Below are 19,840 nucleotides of genomic sequence, written 5' to 3' on the forward strand. Positions count from 1 at the left end.
CAGTTTCTCCCCTGATTTTTTCTTTCCGTTTCTAAGGACTACACATCAAAAAAGTCATTTTTCTTTCAAATGCGGCTAGGTCTTGTTCCCACGGCTTTCATTGGTATATTGCAGGTGAAAATGAAACATGCTGGACTTTTCTTCCCAAGGCTCTGCAGAACTATGCGTTGGTGTACAAATGTCCTATGAAGAAGAAGGGATATTTTGACTTGTCCTTGCACATTGGCTGAGAAAAGCATAAACTGCGGGATGTTGCACAATTGCGTTTCTGCTGAGCCCCAGACCTTAGTCTGCTCTAAACAACTTTCTCAAACTCCTGCTTGGTCTTCCTTTTCTTGTCAGAAAGCGGTACACCAAAAGGAGCAGGTACAGTTGCCGAAACCCGGGATCGAACCAGGGACCTTTAGATCTTCAGTCTAACGCTCTCCCAACTGAGCTATTTCGGCCTTTTCTGCCTAATCTTGATGACAATTCTGGGGTACCATGTGCTGGTGTGAAGGAATGACAATGACGAGTGACATTTTTATGTCTATGCATTTAGCCGGAAAGGAAAACAGGCAGCAAGATACTTTACTTTGTTCCAGGTGAAACTAAGCAACCACCCTGTTAGGACAACAGGCACATGAGAAGCGAAAGAATCAAACACGCACTGGCCTAATTCATGGGAAAGTCATATAATCAAAGGTAGGGTAATCCCTGTTCAGGATACAACAATTGCCGAACCCCGGGTTCGAACCAGGGACCTTTAGATCTTCAGTCTAACGCTCTCCCAACTGAGCTATTTCGGCACTTTAGAAAGCGTTTGTCCAGGAGACACGTGGCACCGTGCGTCGACTCGAAGGGGTCATTGAGCCCTTAAAGGAGGTTTATAGTCACAGCATCCACTTTTATTTGATAACATCAGCATTGTACCCACAGTAAAAACAATAGTTATTTTTGACAAGCTCGGTTCAAAAATCTCCTTTCATGTTGTGATTGATGCCTGTCTGCTGGCCATCTATTTCCACAACTTCCTAGATTTCCAGCATAGTTTTCAGTTTCTCCCCTGATTTTTACTTTCCGTTTCTAAGGACTACACATCAAAAAAGTCATTTTTCTTTCAAATGCGGCTAGGTCTTGTTCCCACGGCTTTCATTGGTATATTGCAGGTGAAAATGAAACATGCTGGACTTTTCTTCCCAAGGCTCTGCAGAACTATGCGTTGGTGTACAAATGTCCTATGAAGAAGAAGGGATATTTTGACTTGTCCTTGCACATTGGCTGAGAAAAGCATAAACTGCGGGATGTTGCACAATTGCGTTTCTGCTGAGCCCCAGGCCTTAGTCTGCTCTAACCAACTTTCTCAAACTCCTGCTTGGTCTTCCTTTTCTTGTCAGAAAGCGGTACACCAAAAGGAGCAGGTACAGTTGCCGAAACCCGGGATCGAACCAGGGACCTTTAGATCTTCAGTCTAACGCTCTCCCAACTGAGCTATTTCGGCACTTTAGAAAGCATTTGTCCAGGAGACACGTGGCACCGTGCGTCGACTCGAAGGGGTCATTGAGCCCTTAAAGGAGGTTTATAGTCACAGCATCCACTTTTATTTGATAACATCAGCATTGTACCCACAGTAAAAACAATAGTTATTTTTGACAAGCTCGGTTCAAAAATCTCCTTTCATGTTGTGATTGATGCCCTGTCTGCTGGCCATCTATTTCCCCAACTTCCTAGATTTCCAGCATAGTTTTCAGTTTCTCCCCTGATTTTTTCTTTCCGTTTCTAAGGACTACACATCAAAAAAGTCATTTTTCTTTCAAATGCGGCTAGGTCTTGTTCCCACGGCTTTCATTGGTATATTGCAGGTGAAAATGAAACATGCTGGACTTTTCTTCCCAAGGCTCTGCAGAACTATGCGTTGGTGTACAAATGTCCTATGAAGAAGAAGGGATATTTTGACTTGTCCTTGCACATTGGCTGAGAAAAGCATAAACTGCGGGATGTTGCACAATTGCGTTTCTGCTGAGCCCCAGACCTTAGTCTGCTCTAAACAACTTTCTCAAACTCCTGCTTGGTCTTCCTTTTCTTGTCAGAAAACGGTACACCAAAAGGAGCAGGTACAGTTGCCGAAACCCGGGATCGAACCAGGGACCTTTAGATCTTCAGTCTAACGCTCTCCCAACTGAGCTATTTCGGCCTTTTCTGCCTAATCTTGATGACAATTCTGGGGTACCATGTGCTGGTGTGAAGGAATGACAATGACGAGTGACATTTTTATGTCTATGCATTTAGCCGGAAAGGAAAACAGGCAGCAAGATACTTTACTTTGTTCCAGGTGAAACTAAGCAACCACCCTGTTAGGACAACAGGCACATGAGAAGCGAAAGAATCAAACACGCACTGGCCTAATTCATGGGAAAGTCATATAATCAAAGGTAGGGTAATCCCTGTTCAGGATACAACAATTGCCGAACCCCGGGTTCGAACCAGGGACCTTTAGATCTTCAGTCTAACGCTCTCCCAACTGAGCTATTTCGGCACTTTAGAAAGTGTTTGTCCAGGAGACACGTGGCACCGTGCGTCGACTCGAAGGGGTCATTGAGCCCTTAAAGGAGGTTTATAGTCACAGCATCCACTTTTATTTGATAACATCAGCATTGTACCCACAGTAAAAACAATAGTTATTTTTGACAAGCTCGGTTCAAAAATCTCCTTTCATGTTGTGATTGATGCCTGTCTGCTGGCCATCTATTTCCACAACTTCCTAGATTTCCAGCATAGTTTTCAGTTTCTCCCCTGATTTTTACTTTCCGTTTCTAAGGACTACACATCAAAAAAGTCATTTTTCTTTCAAATGCGGCTAGGTCTTGTTCCCACGGCTTTCATTGGTATATTGCAGGTGAAAATGAAACATGCTGGACTTTTCTTCCCAAGGCTCTGCAGAACTATGCGTTGGTGTACAAATGTCCTATGAAGAAGAAGGGATATTTTGACTTGTCCTTGCACATTGGCTGAGAAAAGCATAAACTGCGGGATGTTGCACAATTGCGTTTCTGCTGAGCCCCAGGCCTTAGTCTGCTCTAACCAACTTTCTCAAACTCCTGCTTGGTCTTCCTTTTCTTGTCAGAAAGCGGTACACCAAAAGGAGCAGGTACAGTTGCCGAAACACGGGATCGAACCAGGGACCTTTAGATCTTCAGTCTAACGCTCTCCCAACTGAGCTATTTTGGCCTTTTCTGCCTAATCTTGATGACAATTCTGGGGTACCATGTGCTGGTGTGAAGGAATGACAATGACAAGTGACATTTTTATGTCTATGCATTTAGCCGGAAAGGAAAACAGGCAGCAAGATACTTTACTTTGTTCCAGGTGAAACTAAGCAACCACCCTGTTAGGACAACAGGCACATGAGAAGCGAAAGAATCAAACACGCACTGGCCTAATTCATGGGAAAGTCATATAATCAAAGGGAGGGTTATCCCTGTTAAGGATACAACAATTGCCGAAACCCGGGATCGAACCAGGGACCTTTAGATCTTCTGTCTAACGCTCTCCCAACAGAGCTATTTAGGCACTTTAGAAAGCGTTTGACCAGGAGACACGTGGCACCGTGCGTCGACTCGAAGGGGTCATTGAGCCCTTAAAGGAGGTTTATAGTCACAGCATCCACTTTTATTTGATAACATCAGCATTGTACCCACAGTAAAAACAATAGTTATTTTTGACAAGCTCGGTTCAAAAATCTCCTTTCATGTTGTGATTGATGCCTGTCTGCTGGCCATCTATTTCCACAACTTCCTAGATTTCCAGCATAGTTTTCAGTTTCTCCCCTGATTTTTACTTTCCGTTTCTAAGGACTACACATCAAAAAAGTCATTTTTCTTTCAAATGCGGCTAGGTCTTGTTCCCACGGCTTTCATTGGTATATTGCAGGTGAAAATGAAACATGCTGGACTTTTCTTCCCAAGGCTCTGCAGAACTATGCGTTGGTGTACAAATGTCCTATGAAGAAGAAGGGATATTTTGACTTGTCCTTGCACATTGGCTGAGAAAAGCATAAACTGCGGGATGTTGCACAATTGCGTTTCTGCTGAGCCCCAGGCCTTAGTCTGCTCTAACCAACTTTCTCAAACTCCTGCTTGGTCTTCCTTTTCTTGTCAGAAAGCGGTACACCAAAAGGAGCAGGTACAGTTGCCGAAACCCGGGATCGAACCAGGGACCTTTAGATCTTCAGTCTAACGCTCTCCCAACTGAGCTATTTCGGCCTTTTCTGCCTAATCTTGATGACAATTCTGGGGTACCATGTGCTGGTGTGAAGGAATGACAATGACGAGTGACAATTTTATGTCTATGCATTTAGCCGGAAAGGAAAACAGGCAGCAAGATACTTTACTTTGTTCCAGGTGAAACTAAGCAACCACCCTGTTAGGGCAACAGGCACATGAGAAGCGAAAGAATCAAACACGCATTGGCCTAATTCATGGGAAAGTCATATAATCAAAGGTAGAGTTATCCCTGTTCAGGATACAACAATTGCCAAAACCCGGGATCGAACCAGGGACCTTTAGATCTTCAGTCTAACGCTCTCCCAACTGAGCTATTTCGGCACTTTCAAAAGCGTTTGTCCAGGAGACACGTGGCACCGTGCGTCGACTCGAAGGGGTCATTGAGCCCTTAAAGGAGGTTTATAGTCACAGCATCCACTTTTATTTGATAACATCAGCATTGTACCCACAGTAAAAACAATAGTTATTTTTGACAAGCTCGGTTCAAAAATCTCCTTTCATGTTGTGATTGATGCCTGTCTGCTGGCCATCTATTTCCACAACTTCCTAGATTTCCAGCATAGTTTTCAGTTTCTCCCCTGATTTTTACTTTCCGTTTCTAAGGACTACACATCAAAAAAGTCATTTTTCTTTCAAATGCGGCTAGGTCTTGTTCCCACGGCTTTCATTGGTATATTGCAGGTGAAAATGAAACATGCTGGACTTTTCTTCCCAAGGCTCTGCAGAACTATGCGTTGGTGTACAAATGTCCTATGAAGAAGAAGGGATATTTTGACTTGTCCTTGCACATTGGCTGAGAAAAGCATAAACTGCGGGATGTTGCACAATTGCGTTTCTGCTGAGCCCCAGACCTTAGTCTGCTCTAAACAACTTTCTCAAACTCCTGCTTGGTCTTCCTTTTCTTGTCAGAAAGCGGTACACCAAAAGGAGCAGGTACAGTTGCCGAAACCCGGGATCGAACCAGGGACCTTTAGATCTTCAGTCTAACGCTCTCCCAACTGAGCTATTTCGGCCTTTTCTGCCTAATCTTGATGACAATTCTGGGGTACCATGTGCTGGTGTGAAGGAATGACAATGACGAGTGACATTTTTATGTCTATGCATTTAGCCGGAAAGGAAAACAGGCAGCAAGATACTTTACTTTGTTCCAGGTGAAACTAAGCAACCACCCTGTTAGGGCAACAGGCACATGAGAAGCGAAAGAATCAAACACGCACTGGCCTAATTCATGGGAAAGTCATATAATCAAAGGTAGGGTTATGCCTGTTCAGGATACAACAATTGCCGAAACCCGGGATCGAACCAGGGACCTCTAGATCTTCAGTCTAACGCTCTCCCAACTGAGCTATTTCGGCACTTTAGAAAGCGCTGGTCCAGGAGACACGTGGCACCGTGCGTCGACTCGAAGGGGTCATTGAGCCCTTAAAGGAGGTTTATAGTCACAGCATCCACTTTTATTTGATAACATCAGCATTTTACCCACAGTAAAAACAATAGTTATTTTTGACAAGCTCGGTTCAAAAATCTCCTTTCATGTTGTGATTGATGCCTGTCTGCTGGCCATCTATTTCCACAACTTCCTAGATTTCCAGCATAGTTTTCAGTTTCTCCCCTGATTTTTACTTTCCGTTTCTAAGGACTACACATCAAAAAAGTCATTTTTCTTTCAAATGCGGCTAGGTCTTGTTCCCACGGCTTTCATTGGTATATTGCAGGTGAAAATGAAACATGCTGGACTTTCCTTCCCAAGGCTCTGCAGAACTATGCGTTGGTGTACAAATGTCCTATGAAGAAGAAGGGATATTTTGACTTGTCCTTGCACATTGGCTGAGAAAAGCATAAACTGCGGGATGTTGCACAATTGCGTTTCTGCTGAGCCCCAGACCTTAGTCTGCTCTAAACAACTTTCTCAAACTCCTGCTTGGTCTTCCTTTTCTTGTCAGAAAGCGGTACACCAAAAGGAGCAGGTACAGTTGCCGAAACCCAGGATCGAACCAGGGACCTTTAGATCTTCAGTCTAACGCTCTCCCAACTGAGCTATTTCGGCCTTTTCTGCCTAATCTTGATGACAATTCTGGGGTACCATGTGCTGGTGTGAAGGAATGACAATGTCGAGTGACATTTTTATGTCTATGCATTTAGCCGGAAAGGAAAACAGGCAGCAAGATACTTTACTTTGTTCCAGGTGAAACTAAGCAACCACCCTGTTAGGGCAACAGGCACATGAGAAGCGAAAGAATCAAACACGCACTGGCCTAATTCATGGGAAAGTCATATAATCAAAGGTAGAGTTATCCCTGTTAAGGATACAACAATTGCCGAAACCCGGGATCGAACCAGGGACCTTTAGATCTTCAGTCTAACGCTCTCCCAACTGAGCTATTTCGGCACTTTAGAAAGCGGTTGTCCAGGAGCCACGTGGCACCGTGCGTCGACTCGAAGGGGTCATTGAGCCCTTAACGGAGGTTTATAGTCACAACATCCACTTTTATTTGATAACATCAGCATTGTACCCACAGTAAAAACAATCGTTATTTTTGACAAGCTCGGTTCAAAAATCTCCTTTCATGTTGTGATTGATGCCTGTCTGCTGGCCATCTATTTCCACAACTTCCTAGATTTCCAGCATAGTTTTCAGTTTCTCCCCTGATTTTTACTTTCCGTTTCTAAGGACTACACATCAAAAAAGTCATTTTTCTTTCAAATGCGGCTAGGTCTTGTTCCCACGGCTTTCATTGGTATATTGCAGGTGAAAATGAAACATGCTGGACTTTTCTTCCCAAGGCTCTGCAGAACTATGCGTTGGTGTACAAATGTCCTATGAAGAAGAAGGGATATTTTGACTTGTCCTTGCACATTGGCTGAGAAAAGCATAAACTGCGGGATGTTGCACAATTGCGTTTCTGCTGAACCCCAGACCTTAGTCTGCTCTAAACAACTTTCTCAAACTCCTGCTTGGTCTTCCTTTTCTTGTCAGAAAGCGGTACACCAAAAGGCGCAGGTACAGTTGCCGAAACCCGGGATCGAACCAGGGACCTTTAGATCTTCAGTCTAACGCTCTCCCAACTGAGCTATTTCGGCCTTTTCTGCCTAACCTTGATGACAATTCTGGGGTACCATGTGCTGGTGTGAAGGAATGACAATGACGAGTGACATTTTTATGTCTATGCATTTAGCCGGAAAGGAAAACAGGCAGCAAGATACTTTACTTTGTTCCAGGTGAAACTAAACAACCACCCTGTTAGGGCAACAGGCACATGAGAAGCGAAAGAATCAAACACGCACTGGCCTAATTCATGGGAAAGTCATATAATCAAAGGTAGAGTTATCCCTGTTCAGGATACAACAATTGCCGAAACCCGGGATCGAACCAGGGACCTTGAGATCTTCAGTCTAACGCTCTCCCAACTGAGCTATTTCGGCACTTTGGAAAGCGTTTGTCCAGGAGACACGTGGCACCGTGCGTCGACTCGAAGGGGTCATTGAGCCCTTAAAGGAGGTTTATAGTCACAGCATCCACTTTTATTTGATAACATCAGCATTGTACCCACAGTAAAAACAATCGTTATTTTTGACAAGCTCGGTTCATAAATCTCCTTTCATGTTGTGATTGATGCCTGTCTGCTGGCCATCTATTTCCACAACTTCCTAGATTTCCAGCATAGTTTTCAGTTTCTCCCCTGATTTTTACTTTCCGTTTCTAAGGACTACACATCAAAAAAGTCATTTTTCTTTCAAATGCGGCTAGGTCTTGTTCCCACGGCTTTCATTGGTATATTGCAGGTGAAAATGAAACATGCTGGACTTTTCTTCCCAAGGCTCTGCAGAACTATGCGTTGGTGTACAAATGTCCTATGAAGAAGAAGGGATATTTTGACTTGTCCTTGCACATTGGCTGAGAAAAGCATAAACTGCGGGATGTTGCACAATTGCGTTTCTGCTGAACCCCAGACCTTAGTCTGCTCTAAACAACTTTCTCAAACTCCTGCTTGGTCTTCCTTTTCTTGTCAGAAAGCGGTACACCAAAAGGAGCATGTACAGTTGCCGAAACCCGGGACCTTTAGATCTTCAGTCTAACGCTCTCCCAACTGAGCTATTTCGGCCTTTTCTGCCTAATCTTGATGACAATTCTGGGGTACCATGTGCTGGTGTGAAGGAATGACAATGACGAGTGACATTTTTATGTCTATGCATTTAGCCGGAAAGGAAAACAGGCAGCAAGATACTTTACTTTGTTCCAGGTGAAACTAAGCAACCACCCTGTTAGGGCAACAGGCACATGAGAAGCGAAAGAATCAAACACGCACTGGCCTAATTCATGGGAAAGTCATATAATCAAAGGTAGAGTTATCCCTGTTCAGGATACAACAATTGCCGAAACCAGGGATCGAACCAGGGACCTTTAGATCTTCAGTCTAACGCTCTCCCAACTGAGCTATTTCGGCACTTTAGAAAGCGTTTGTCCAGGAGCCACGTGGCACCGTGCGTCGACTCGAAGGGGTCATTGAGCCCTTAACGGAGGTTTATAGTCACAACATCCACTTTTATTTGATAACATCAGCATTGTACCCACAGTAAAAACAATAGTTATTTTTGACAAGCTCGGTTCAAAAATCTCCTTTCATGTTGTGATTGATGCCTGTCTGCTGGCCATCTATTTCCACAACTTCCTAGATTTCCAGCTAGTGATGGCCGAACGGTTCGCCCGGCGGTCGTTTCGCGGCGAATTTCCGACATTCGCGGTCCGCACGTTCGAACGCCTTTTTCCGTCGTTCGCCGCGGCGGACTTACGTGTTTAATGTATACAAGAACTTTAACCTTTGGTGACACGTTTATCATGTGATACAGGACAGCCAATTGAGACATGACAGCACATGGACACTTGTACATTCCCCCTAACCTATAAATACACCCGATCCGGTGGCCATTTTACATTCTTTCTTCTGTTACGATAGGGACAGGTTCCTGTGTGGAGTAGGGAGAGATAAACCACTAGCTATTTGGTACACAAAAGTTCTTTTCAGGACTGGTATAGGTGTTAGGTGTTGATAGGTTTGCTGTGCTGCTGATTCTTGCAGCAGCCTGAGTGTCTTTTGTTAGTTTAGAGAAAGGGAAAGGACGGTGTATGCTACAGGGACAGCCAGATTAGTCTTTCATCATCATCATCATCATCATCATCATTAGCTGTTACTATCAAGGTCCACAAAAGAGCTGTTCCAGTAACCACTAATCGTTCTCTTTTTTTGCCAATTTGTATAGGGACAGGAAGGAAGCAGTGTTGTCAGGCAGTGAGGGTAATTTTAAAGACTTGCTGTTATTATTAGTTCCACAAAGGTTCTTTTCAGGACTGGTATCAGTGGTACAGTAATAGGCTTGTACATGTATAATATTCTTTCTTCCAAATATAGAAAGGATATTATACTTGACTGCTGCCCTTCTGCTGCAGTCTGCTAAACATTCACAACTCACTTGTTCCACAAAAGTTCTTATAAGGACTGGTAACTTGGTATAGGGTGCTACGGTACATAGGCTTGAGTGCGGTACAGTCTGCTGTTCTGTAAGGACCGCTATCGGTCCACAATAGATAGGGTTGACGTGCACCACTGCTGACCGCTGCCCTATACTGCAGCAGTCCTTCAGCGGTATAGGGACTGACGTACAGTCTGCTAATCACTAACACACAACCTGCTTGTTCCACAAAAGTTCTTATAAGGACTGGTAACTTGGTATAGGGTGCTACGGTACATAGGCTTGAGTGCGGTACAGTCTGCTGTTCTGTAAGGACCGCTATCGGTCCACAATAGATAGGGTTGACGTGCACCACTGCTGACCGCTGCCCTATACTGCAGCAGTCCTTCAGCGGTATAGGGACTGACGTACAGTCTGCTAAACACTAATACACAACCTGCTTGGTCCACAAAAGTTCTTATAAGGACTGGTAACTTGGTATAGGGTGCTACGGTACATAGGCTTGAGTGCGGTACAGTCTGCTGTTCTGTAAGGACCGCTATCGGTCCACAATAGATAGGGTTGACGTGCACCACTGCTGACCGCTGCCCTATACTGCAGCAGTCCTTCAGCGGTATAGGGACTGACGTACAGTCTGCTAATCACTAACACACAACCTGCTTGTTCCACAAAAGTTCTTATAAGGACTGGTAACTTGGTATAGGGTGCTACGGTACATAGGCTTGAGTGCGGTACAGTCTGCTGTTCTGTAAGGACCGCTATCGGTCCACAATAGATAGGGTTGACGTGCACCACTGCTGACCGCTGCCCTATACTGCAGCAGTCCTTCAGCGGTATAGGGACTGACGTACAGTCTGCTAAACACTAATACACAACCTGCTTGGTCCACAAAAGTTCTTATAAGGACTGGTAACTTGGTATAGGGTGCTACGGTACATAGGCTTGAGTGCGGTACAGTCTGCTGTTCTGTAAGGACCGCTATAGGTCCACAATAGATAGGGTTGACGTGCACCACTGCTGACCGCTCACCTATACTGCAGCAGTCCTTCAGCGGTATAGGGACTGACGTACAGTCTGCTAATCACTAACACACAACCTGCTTGTTCCACAAAAGTTCTTATAAGGACTGGTAACTTGGTATAGGGTGCTACGGTACATAGGCTTGAGTGCGGTACAGTCTGCTGTTCTGTAAGGACCGCTATCGGTCCACAATAGATAGGGTTGACGTGCACCACTGCTGACCGCTGCCCTATACTGCAGCAGTCCTTCAGCGGTATAGGGACTGACGTACAGTCTGCTAATCACTAACACACAACCTGCTTGTTCCACAAAAGTTCTTATAAGGACTGGTAACTTGGTATAGGGTGCTACGGTACATAGGCTTGAGTGCGGTACAGTCTGCTGTTCTGTAAGGACCGCTATCGGTCCACAATAGATAGGGTTGACGTGCACCACTGCTGACCGCTGCCCTATACTGCAGCAGTCCTTCAGCGGTATAGGGACTGACGTACAGTCTGCTAAACACTAATACACAACCTGCTTGGTCCACAAAAGTTCTTATAAGGACTGGTAACTTGGTATAGGGTGCTACGGTACATAGGCTTGAGTGCGGTACAGTCTGCTGTTCTGTAAGGACCGCTATAGGTCCACAATAGATAGGGTTGACGTGCACCACTGCTGACCGCTCACCTATACTGCAGCAGTCCTTCAGCGGTATAGGGACTGACGTACAGTCTGCTAATCACTAACACACAACCTGCTTGTTCCACAAAAGTTCTTATAAGGACTGGTAACTTGGTATAGGGTGCTACGGTACATAGGCTTGAGTGCGGTACAGTCTGCTGTTCTGTAAGGACCGCTATCGGTCCACAATAGATAGGGTTGACGTGCACCACTGCTGACCGCTGCCCTATACTGCAGCAGTCCTTCAGCGGTATAGGGACTGACGTACAGTCTGCTAATCACTAACACACAACCTGCTTGTTCCACAAAAGTTCTTATAAGGACTGGTAACTTGGTATAGGGTGCTACGGTACATAGGCTTGAGTGCGGTACAGTCTGCTGTTCTGTAAGGACCGCTATCGGTCCACAATAGATAGGGTTGACGTGCACCACTGCTGACCGCTGCCCTATACTGCAGCAGTCCTTCAGCGGTATAGGGACTGACGTACAGTCTGCTAAACACTAATACACAACCTGCTTGGTCCACAAAAGTTCTTATAAGGACTGGTAACTTGGTATAGGGTGCTACGGTACATAGGCTTGAGTGCGGTACAGTCTGCTGTTCTGTAAGGACCGCTATAGGTCCACAATAGATAGGGTTGACGTGCACCACTGCTGACCGCTCACCTATACTGCAGCAGTCCTTCAGCGGTATAGGGACTGACGTACAGTCTGCTAATCACTAACACACAACCTGCTTGTTCCACAAAAGTTCTTATAAGGACTGGTAACTTGGTATAGGGTGCTACGGTACATAGGCTTGAGTGCGGTACAGTCTGCTGTTCTGTAAGGACCGCTATCGGTCCACAATAGATAGGGTTGACGTGCACCACTGCTGACCGCTGCCCTATACTGCAGCAGTCCTTCAGCGGTATAGGGACTGACGTACAGTCTGCTAAACACTAATACACAACCTGCTTGGTCCACAAAAGTTCTTATAAGGACTGGTAACTTGGTATAGGGTGCTACGGTACATAGGCTTGAGTGCGGTACAGTCTGCTGTTCTGTAAGGACCGCTATCGGTCCACAATAGATAGGGTTGACGTGCACCACTGCTGACCGCTGCCCTATACTGCAGCAGTCCTTCAGCGGTATAGGGACTGACGTACAGTCTGCTAATCACTAACACACAACCTGCTTGTTCCACAAAAGTTCTTATAAGGACTGGTAACTTGGTATAGGGTGCTACGGTACATAGGCTTGAGTGCGGTACAGTCTGCTGTTCTGTAAGGACCGCTATCGGTCCACAATAGATAGGGTTGACGTGCACCACTGCTGACCGCTGCCCTATACTGCAGCAGTCCTTCATCGGTATAGGGACTAAGAGTTTTGTCACAGGGTCATTTAAAAAATGACAGGCAGAGGAAGAGGCAGGCCCTTCCGCAGGGGTGGTAGGGGTAGGGCAGGAGCAACAGGCTTGAGCCAAAGTGGGAAGTTGCAGAAGGTGCGTTCAATTACTTTAAAGGATGCACCAGACTTGGTTGAGTGGCTCGCTCAGCCTTACTCTTCTGCACCCTCCTCATCCTCTCGATCTGCACCCTCTTCTTCACTCTCTGCTATGTGCACCCCCAAAGACACTACCACCAACAACACGACCACCACCACCACCACCACATACCTTCCGCTTGAGTCACTGGAATTATTTTCCCGATCCATATCAAGAGGACATTTCTGATGCGCAGCCACTCTTGGTATTGGATCAGGAAGAGGAGGTAGCAACAAGCGCTACTCAGCAGTCTGACGCCAGTACCCAGATCAGCCCAAGGAGGAGGTTGGTCCCCGGTGTTGCTGCCTACTCCGAGATCTCTACTTATAGCGGTGGGGAAGGTGACGTTGATGATGACGTGTCTAGTGATGTCACGTGGGTGCCCACAAGAGAGGAAGAGGAGGGGAGTTCAGAGGGAGATATGGACCAGCAGATAGGGAGGAGAAGCAGCAATGACTTACATTGCACAGCAGGGACAAAGCAGACTGCAAATGTATCAGGAGCGAGTCATCGACCATGTACGGTCACATCTGGCGCTCCCAGGACACCGGCACATGGCTCCGCAGTGTGGGCTTTTTTTAACGTGTCCGCTGCTGACAATAGCGTTGCCATCTGCAATCTTTGCAGTCAACGCGTTAGTCGCGGTAAGCCCAATACTCACCTAGGGACGACCGCCTTAAGAAGGCACATGAGCAGCCATCACCGAGCCCAGTGGGAGCAACGGAACACACAAAGCCACACTGCAGGCTCTCACCGTCCAGCCTCGTCTTCTACTTCTCCTTCTCCTCTCTCCTCACAATTGTCCTCCACTCCACCTTCCATCACGCCAAGCTCACATTTTTCTGCAAAAAGGCAGGCTTCCGTGGGCCTAATGTTTGAGCGTAAAAAAATGATGACGCCGGATAACCCTCTTGCCCAACGGTTGGCGGCTGGCTTGTCAGAACTCATAGCCCGCCAACTACTGCCATATAAACTGGTGGACTCGGAGGCCTTTCGCAAATTTGTGGCCATTGGAACACCACAATGGAAGGTCCCAGGAAGGAAGTATTTCTCAGAGAAGGGCATCCCAGAGCTATATGGCCATGTTCAGCGGCAAGTGAATGTATCTCTGGCACACAGTGTCGGTGCCAAGATACATCTGACCACAGACACGTGGTCTAGCAAACACGGGCAGGGAAGGTATATCAGTTTTACTGCCCACTGGGTGAACCTTCTGACGGCCGTCAAGCATGTAACCCGTGGCACCCGTGTAGATTTGGTTTTACCGCCACGGATTGCATGCAGGCCTGACTCTTCTTCTCCTCCTCCTACTCCATCCTCCTCCCTCTCCTCCTCAGCTGCCTCCTCCTTTTCCGCTGCTAGCGTCTCTTCCACTGCACCGCCCAAGCTCCCCAGAACCTATTCCACATGCCAGGTGAGACGTTGCCATGCCGTGCTGCGTCTGTTGTGCCTGGAAGCAAAGAGCCACACTGGCCCGGCACTCCTTTCAGCTTTGCGTTCACAGGCAGATGAGTGGCTAACACCGCTCAATTTGACAGTTGGTAAAGTGGTGTGTGACAACGGTGCCAATCTGCTTAGCGCATTGAAACAGGGCAAAATCACGCACGTGCCGTGCATGGCACACGTCTTAAACTTGGTCGTGCAGCGATTCCTTGTCAAATACCCTGGGGTCCAGGACATCTTGCGGCAGGCAAGGAAAATCTCGGCCCATTTCAGAAGATCTTACACGGCCATGGCTCGCCTTGCTGACATTCAGCGGCGACACCATCTGCCGGTCAGACGTCTTATTTGCGATTGCCCGACGCGATGGAACTCAACCTTCTATATGCTTGATAGGCTGCTCCAGCAGAAACGTGCAGTTAACGTCTACCTGTATGAACTCTGCGAAAGAAACGGTTCTGGGGAGCTGGGTTTTTTTTCACAGCGCCAGTGGCTGCTCATGCGCGACACATGCAGACTTCTGCGGCCATTTGAGGAGATCACCAAACTGGTCAGTCGCAGCCATGGCGCCATCAGTGACATGGTACCTTATGCCTTCTTTCTGGAGCGTGCATTGCGTCGTGTCATTGATCAGGCTGTGGAGGAGCAGGAGCGGGAAGATGAGGAAGTCGCAATGCTGGATGAATTCCCAGGGGGGGCTACTCTATCTGAGACAAGTCAACAACAGGAGTCTGATGAGGAGTCAGAGGAGGATGGTGCCGGGGCGGATGAGCAGGAGCAAGAAGAGCATGCTTTAAACCTTTCTGGGATCCCTGTTGTGCGAGGATGGGGAGAGGAGAATGAAGAGGACGACATTATCCTGGATGATGAGCAGGAGCCAGGCCACCACACCGCTTCCACTTTAGTGCAAATGGGGGCCTTCATGCTCCAGTGTTTTAATAGGGACCCCCGTATAAAAAGCATGAGGGTCAAGGACCAGTACTGGGTGGCAACGTACTTAGACCCCCGGTACAAACACAAAATGGCGGAAATGTTACCGCCGTCGCAGAGGGCTGTCAGAATGCAGCACTTCCAGGCCTTGCTTCGAGAAATGCTGCATTCTGCTTTTGCGTGCGCTGGCAGAGGAGCAATTCCCACTCCCAGAGAAGGATTTGCGGGTACCAATCCAACAGCGCCTGCAAGAAGAGGCCGGTTTGAAGATGTGTTGGTGACTTCGGATATGAGGTCATTCTTTCAGCCGACCCATCGACAGGTGTCATCCGGATCCAGCATCAGGGAACGCCTAGACCGTCAGGTGTCCGACTACATTGGGTTAACGGCCGATGTGGACGCTCTGAGGAGTGATGAACCCCTAGACTACTGGGTGGGCAGGCTTGACCTCTGGCCAGAGCTTGCCCAATTTGCAATCGAACTGTTGGCTTGCCCCTCATCCAGTGTCCTGTCCGAAAGGACGTTCAGCGCAGCAGGGGGGATTGTGACCGATAAGCGTACTCGCCTAGCTCACCACAGTGTTAACTACCTCACATTTCTAAAAATGAATGAGGCATGGATCTCGGAGGAATTCAACACATGTGACCAGTAGACCATGTATATGTCTATAAACTATTTTTTTAATCAAGCACACAGACCTTCTTAATTCATTTGGCTCACTTCCTTGACCCAAAAAAGCACACCGTACTATATGCCCCTACCCTCCTCTTTGAAGAGGTTGAGCGGTGTCATATTTCTACTGGGGCTGCTTATGATATCCCTGTGCTGTGCTGACTTCCTCCTGGGGGTTCTTATTATGAAGGGATCACACTATCCCTGTGCTGTGCTGACTTCCTCCTGGGGGTTCTTATTATGAGGGGATCACACCATCCCTGTGCTGTGCTGACTTCCTCCTGGGGCTGCTTACGGTGCTGCTGTCAGTGCTGTATGTCACGGTGCTGCTGTCAGCGCTGTATGTCACGGTGCTGCTGTCAGCGCTGTATGTCACGGTGCTGCTGTCAGCGCTGTATGTCACGGTGCTGCTGTCAGCGCTGTATGTCACGGTGCTGCTGTCAGCGCTGTATGTCACGGTGCTGCTGTCAGCGCTGTATGTCACGGTGCTGCTGTCAGCGCTGTATGTCACGGTGCTGCTGTCAGCGCTGTATGTCACGGTGCTGCTGTCAGCGCTGTATGTCACGGTGCTGCTGTCAGTGCTCTGTATTACGGTGCTGCTGTCAGATGCCTCTATCACGGTGCATGTGTCATTCCGGTATGTCACGCTGCTGGTGATCATCTCCTGCACCCTCTTCTTTGCCTACCCTGGTCCCTGACCTTCCCTCTCCTCCATTGCCTTCATTAGCTCCATAGTCCTGAATTGTTAGAACAATTTCCCAAATAAAATAAAAATGCTTGTAGTTATCGATCCCAAATTCACCTCATACATGTATTATGTCATTGTCCAGATGGTGGGACTACGTTTTACCCCCTAATAATTACCACGTGGCCGCAAATTCGACATGAAGGTTTGCAAAGTTCGCCTCCCATTGAAGTCAATGGGGCCCGCGGCGAACGTTCGGTTTCGCGAACGTTTGGGTCCGTTCGCATTTCGCGTTCGCGAAACGTCCCGTCGGAAGTTCGTCCATCACTATTTCCAGCATAGTTTTCAGTTTCTCCCCTGATTTTTACTTTCCGTTTCTAAGGACTACACATCAAAAAAGTCATTTTTCTTTCAAATGCGGCTAGGTCTTGTTCCCACGGCTTTCATTGGTATATTGCAGGTGAAAATGAAACATGCTGGACTTTTCTTCCCAAGGCTCTGCAGAACTATGCGTTGGTGTACAAATGTCCTATGAAGAAGAAGGGATATTTTGACTTGTCCTTGCACATTGGCTGAGAAAAGCATAAACTGCGGGATGTTGCACAATTGCGTTTCTGCTGAGCCCCAGACCTTAGTCTGCTCTAAACAACTTTCTCAAACTCCTGCTTGGTCTTCCTTTTCTTGTCAGAAAGCGGTACACCAAAAGGAGCAGGTACAGTTGCCGAAACCCGGGATCGAACCAGGGACCTTTAGATCTTCAGTCTAACGCTCTCCCAACTGAGCTATTTCGGCCTTTTCTGCCTAATCTTGATGACAATTCTGGGGTACCATGTGCTGGTGTGAAGGAATGACAATGACGAGTGACATTTTTATGTCTATGCATTTAGCCGGAAAGGAAAACAGGCAGCAAGATACTTTATTTTGTTCCAGGTGAAACTAAGCAACCACCCTGTTAGGGCAACAGGCACATGAGAAGCAAAAGAATCAAACACGCACTGGCCTAATTCATGGGAAAGTCATATAATCAAAGGTAGGGTAATCCCTGTTCAGGATACAACAATTGCCGAAACCCGGGATCGAACCAGGGACCTTTAGATCTTCAGTCTAACGCTCTCCCAACTGAGCTATTTCGGCACTTTAGAAAGCGTTTGTCCAGGAGACACGTGGCACCGTGCGTCGACTCGAAGGGGTCATTGAGCCCTTAAAGGAGGTTTATAGTCACAGCATCCACTTTTATTTGATAACATCAGCATTGTACCCACAGTAAAAACAATAGTTATTTTTGACAAGCTCGGTTCAAAAATCTCCTTTCATGTTGTGATTGATGCCTGTCTGCTGGCCATCTATTTCCACAACTTCCTAGATTTCCAGCATAGTTTTCAGTTTCTCCCCTGATTTTTACTTTCCGTTTCTAAGGACTACACATCAAAAAAGTCATTTTTCTTTCAAATGCGGCTAGGTCTTGTTCCCACGGCTTTCATTGGTATATTGCAGGTGAAAATGAAACATGCTGGACTTTTCTTCCCAAGGCTCTGCAGAACTATGCGTTGGTGTACAAAAGTCCTATGAAGAAGAAGGGATATTTTGACTTGTCCTTGCACATTGGCTGAGAAAAGCATAAACTGCGGGATGTTGCACAATTGCGTTTCTGCTGAGCCCCAGACCTTAGTCTGCTCTAAACAACTTTCTCAAACTCCTGCTTGGTCTTCCTTTTCTTGTCAGAAAGCGGTACACCAAAAGGAGCAGGTACAGTTGCCGAAACCCGGGATCGAACCAGGGACCTTTAGATCTTCAGTCTAACGCTCTCCCAACTGAGCTATTTCGGCCTTTTCTGCCTAACCTTGATGACAATTCTGGGGTACCATGTGCTGGTGTGAAGGAATGACAATGACGAGTGACATTTTTATGTCTATGCATTTAGCCGGAAAGGAAAACAGGCAGCAAGATACTTTATTTTGTTCCAGGTGAAACTAAGCAACCACCCTGTTAGGGCAACAGGCACATGAGAAGCGAAAGAATCAAACACGCACTGGCCTAATTCATGGGAAAGTCATATAATCAAAGGTAGGGTAATCCCTGTTCAGGATACAACAATTGCCGAAACCCGGGATCGAACCAGGGACCTTTAGATCTTCAGTCTAACGCTCTCCCAACTGAGCTATTTCGGCACTTTAGAAAGTGCTTGTCCAGGAGACACGTGGCACCGTGCGTCGACTCGAAGGGGTCATTGAGCCCTTAAAGGAGGTTTATAGTCACAGCATCCACTTTTATTTGATAACATCAGCATTGTACCCACAGTAAAAACAATAGTTATTTTTGACAAGCTCGGTTCAAAAATCTCCTTTCATGTTGTGATTGATGCCTGTCTGCTGGCCATCTATTTCCACAACTTCCTAGATTTCCAGCATAGTTTTCAGTTTCTCCCCTGATTTTTACTTTCCGTTTCTAAGGACTACACATCAAAAAAGTCATTTTTCTTTCAAATGCGGCTAGGTCTTGTTCCCACGGCTTTCATTGGTATATTGCAGGTGAAAATGAAACATGCTGGACTTTTCTTCCCAAGGCTCTGCAGAACTATGCGTTGGTGTACAAATGTCCTATGAAGAAGAAGGGATATTTTGACTTGTCCTTGCACATTGGCTGAGAAAAGCATAAACTGCGGGATGTTGCACAATTGCGTTTCTGCTGAGCCCCAGACCTTAGTCTGCTCTAAACAACTTTCTCAAACTCCTGCTTGGTCTTCCTTTTCTTGTCAGAAAGCGGTACACCAAAAGGAGCAGGTACAGTTGCCGTAACCCGGGATCGAACCAGGGACCTTTAAATCTTCAGTCTAACGCTCTCCCAACTGAGCTATTTCGGCCTTTTCTGCCTAATCTTGATGACAATTCTGGGGCTATTTCGGCACTTTAGAAAGCGTTTGTCCAGGAGACACGTGGCACCGTGCGTCGACTCGAAGGGGTCATTGAGCCCTTAAAGGAGGTTTATAGTCACAGCATCCACTTTTATTTGATAACATCAGCATTGTACCCACAGTAAAAACAATAGTTATTTTTGACAAGCTCGGTTCAAAAATCTCCTTTCATGTTGTGATTGATGCCTGTCTGCTGGCCATCTATTTCCACAACTTCCTAGATTTCCAGCATAGTTTTCAGTTTCTCCCCTGATTTTTTCTTT

The 19,840-nt window shown here is 46.6% G+C and overlaps 11 non-coding genes across 11 annotated transcripts; all 11 read right to left on the reverse strand.

Annotated features, from left to right (window-relative positions):
- Positions 1 to 373: 373 nt before the first annotated feature.
- On the reverse strand, positions 374 to 446 carry TRNAF-GAA (transfer RNA phenylalanine (anticodon GAA)). The gene has a single exon. It is a non-coding gene; the product is annotated as a tRNA-Phe (tRNA).
- Positions 447 to 1,407: 961 nt separating this feature from the next.
- On the reverse strand, positions 1,408 to 1,480 carry TRNAF-GAA (transfer RNA phenylalanine (anticodon GAA)). The gene has a single exon. It is a non-coding gene; the product is annotated as a tRNA-Phe (tRNA).
- A 620-nt stretch (positions 1,481 to 2,100) lies between these two features.
- On the reverse strand, positions 2,101 to 2,173 carry TRNAF-GAA (transfer RNA phenylalanine (anticodon GAA)). Its single transcript has one exon. It is a non-coding gene; the product is annotated as a tRNA-Phe (tRNA).
- A 1,995-nt stretch (positions 2,174 to 4,168) lies between these two features.
- TRNAF-GAA (transfer RNA phenylalanine (anticodon GAA)) lies at positions 4,169 to 4,241 on the reverse strand. Its single transcript has one exon. It is a non-coding gene; the product is annotated as a tRNA-Phe (tRNA).
- A 961-nt stretch (positions 4,242 to 5,202) lies between these two features.
- Positions 5,203 to 5,275, reverse strand: TRNAF-GAA (transfer RNA phenylalanine (anticodon GAA)). The gene has a single exon. It is a non-coding gene; the product is annotated as a tRNA-Phe (tRNA).
- A 1,303-nt stretch (positions 5,276 to 6,578) lies between these two features.
- Positions 6,579 to 6,651, reverse strand: TRNAF-GAA (transfer RNA phenylalanine (anticodon GAA)). Its single transcript has one exon. It is a non-coding gene; the product is annotated as a tRNA-Phe (tRNA).
- Positions 6,652 to 7,270: 619 nt separating this feature from the next.
- Positions 7,271 to 7,343, reverse strand: TRNAF-GAA (transfer RNA phenylalanine (anticodon GAA)). The gene has a single exon. It is a non-coding gene; the product is annotated as a tRNA-Phe (tRNA).
- A 10,042-nt stretch (positions 7,344 to 17,385) lies between these two features.
- Positions 17,386 to 17,458, reverse strand: TRNAF-GAA (transfer RNA phenylalanine (anticodon GAA)). The gene has a single exon. It is a non-coding gene; the product is annotated as a tRNA-Phe (tRNA).
- A 269-nt stretch (positions 17,459 to 17,727) lies between these two features.
- TRNAF-GAA (transfer RNA phenylalanine (anticodon GAA)) lies at positions 17,728 to 17,800 on the reverse strand. Its single transcript has one exon. It is a non-coding gene; the product is annotated as a tRNA-Phe (tRNA).
- A 619-nt stretch (positions 17,801 to 18,419) lies between these two features.
- On the reverse strand, positions 18,420 to 18,492 carry TRNAF-GAA (transfer RNA phenylalanine (anticodon GAA)). The gene has a single exon. It is a non-coding gene; the product is annotated as a tRNA-Phe (tRNA).
- Positions 18,493 to 18,761: 269 nt separating this feature from the next.
- Positions 18,762 to 18,834, reverse strand: TRNAF-GAA (transfer RNA phenylalanine (anticodon GAA)). Its single transcript has one exon. It is a non-coding gene; the product is annotated as a tRNA-Phe (tRNA).
- Positions 18,835 to 19,840: the final 1,006 nt, after the last annotated feature.

Source organism: Lithobates pipiens, unplaced genomic scaffold (assembly GCF_037356315.1).
Source record: "Lithobates pipiens isolate NorthernLeopardFrog02 unplaced genomic scaffold, aLitPip1_a1.2 Scaffold_18, whole genome shotgun sequence".
Classification (NCBI taxonomy): Eukaryota; Metazoa; Chordata; class Amphibia; order Anura; family Ranidae; genus Lithobates; species Lithobates pipiens.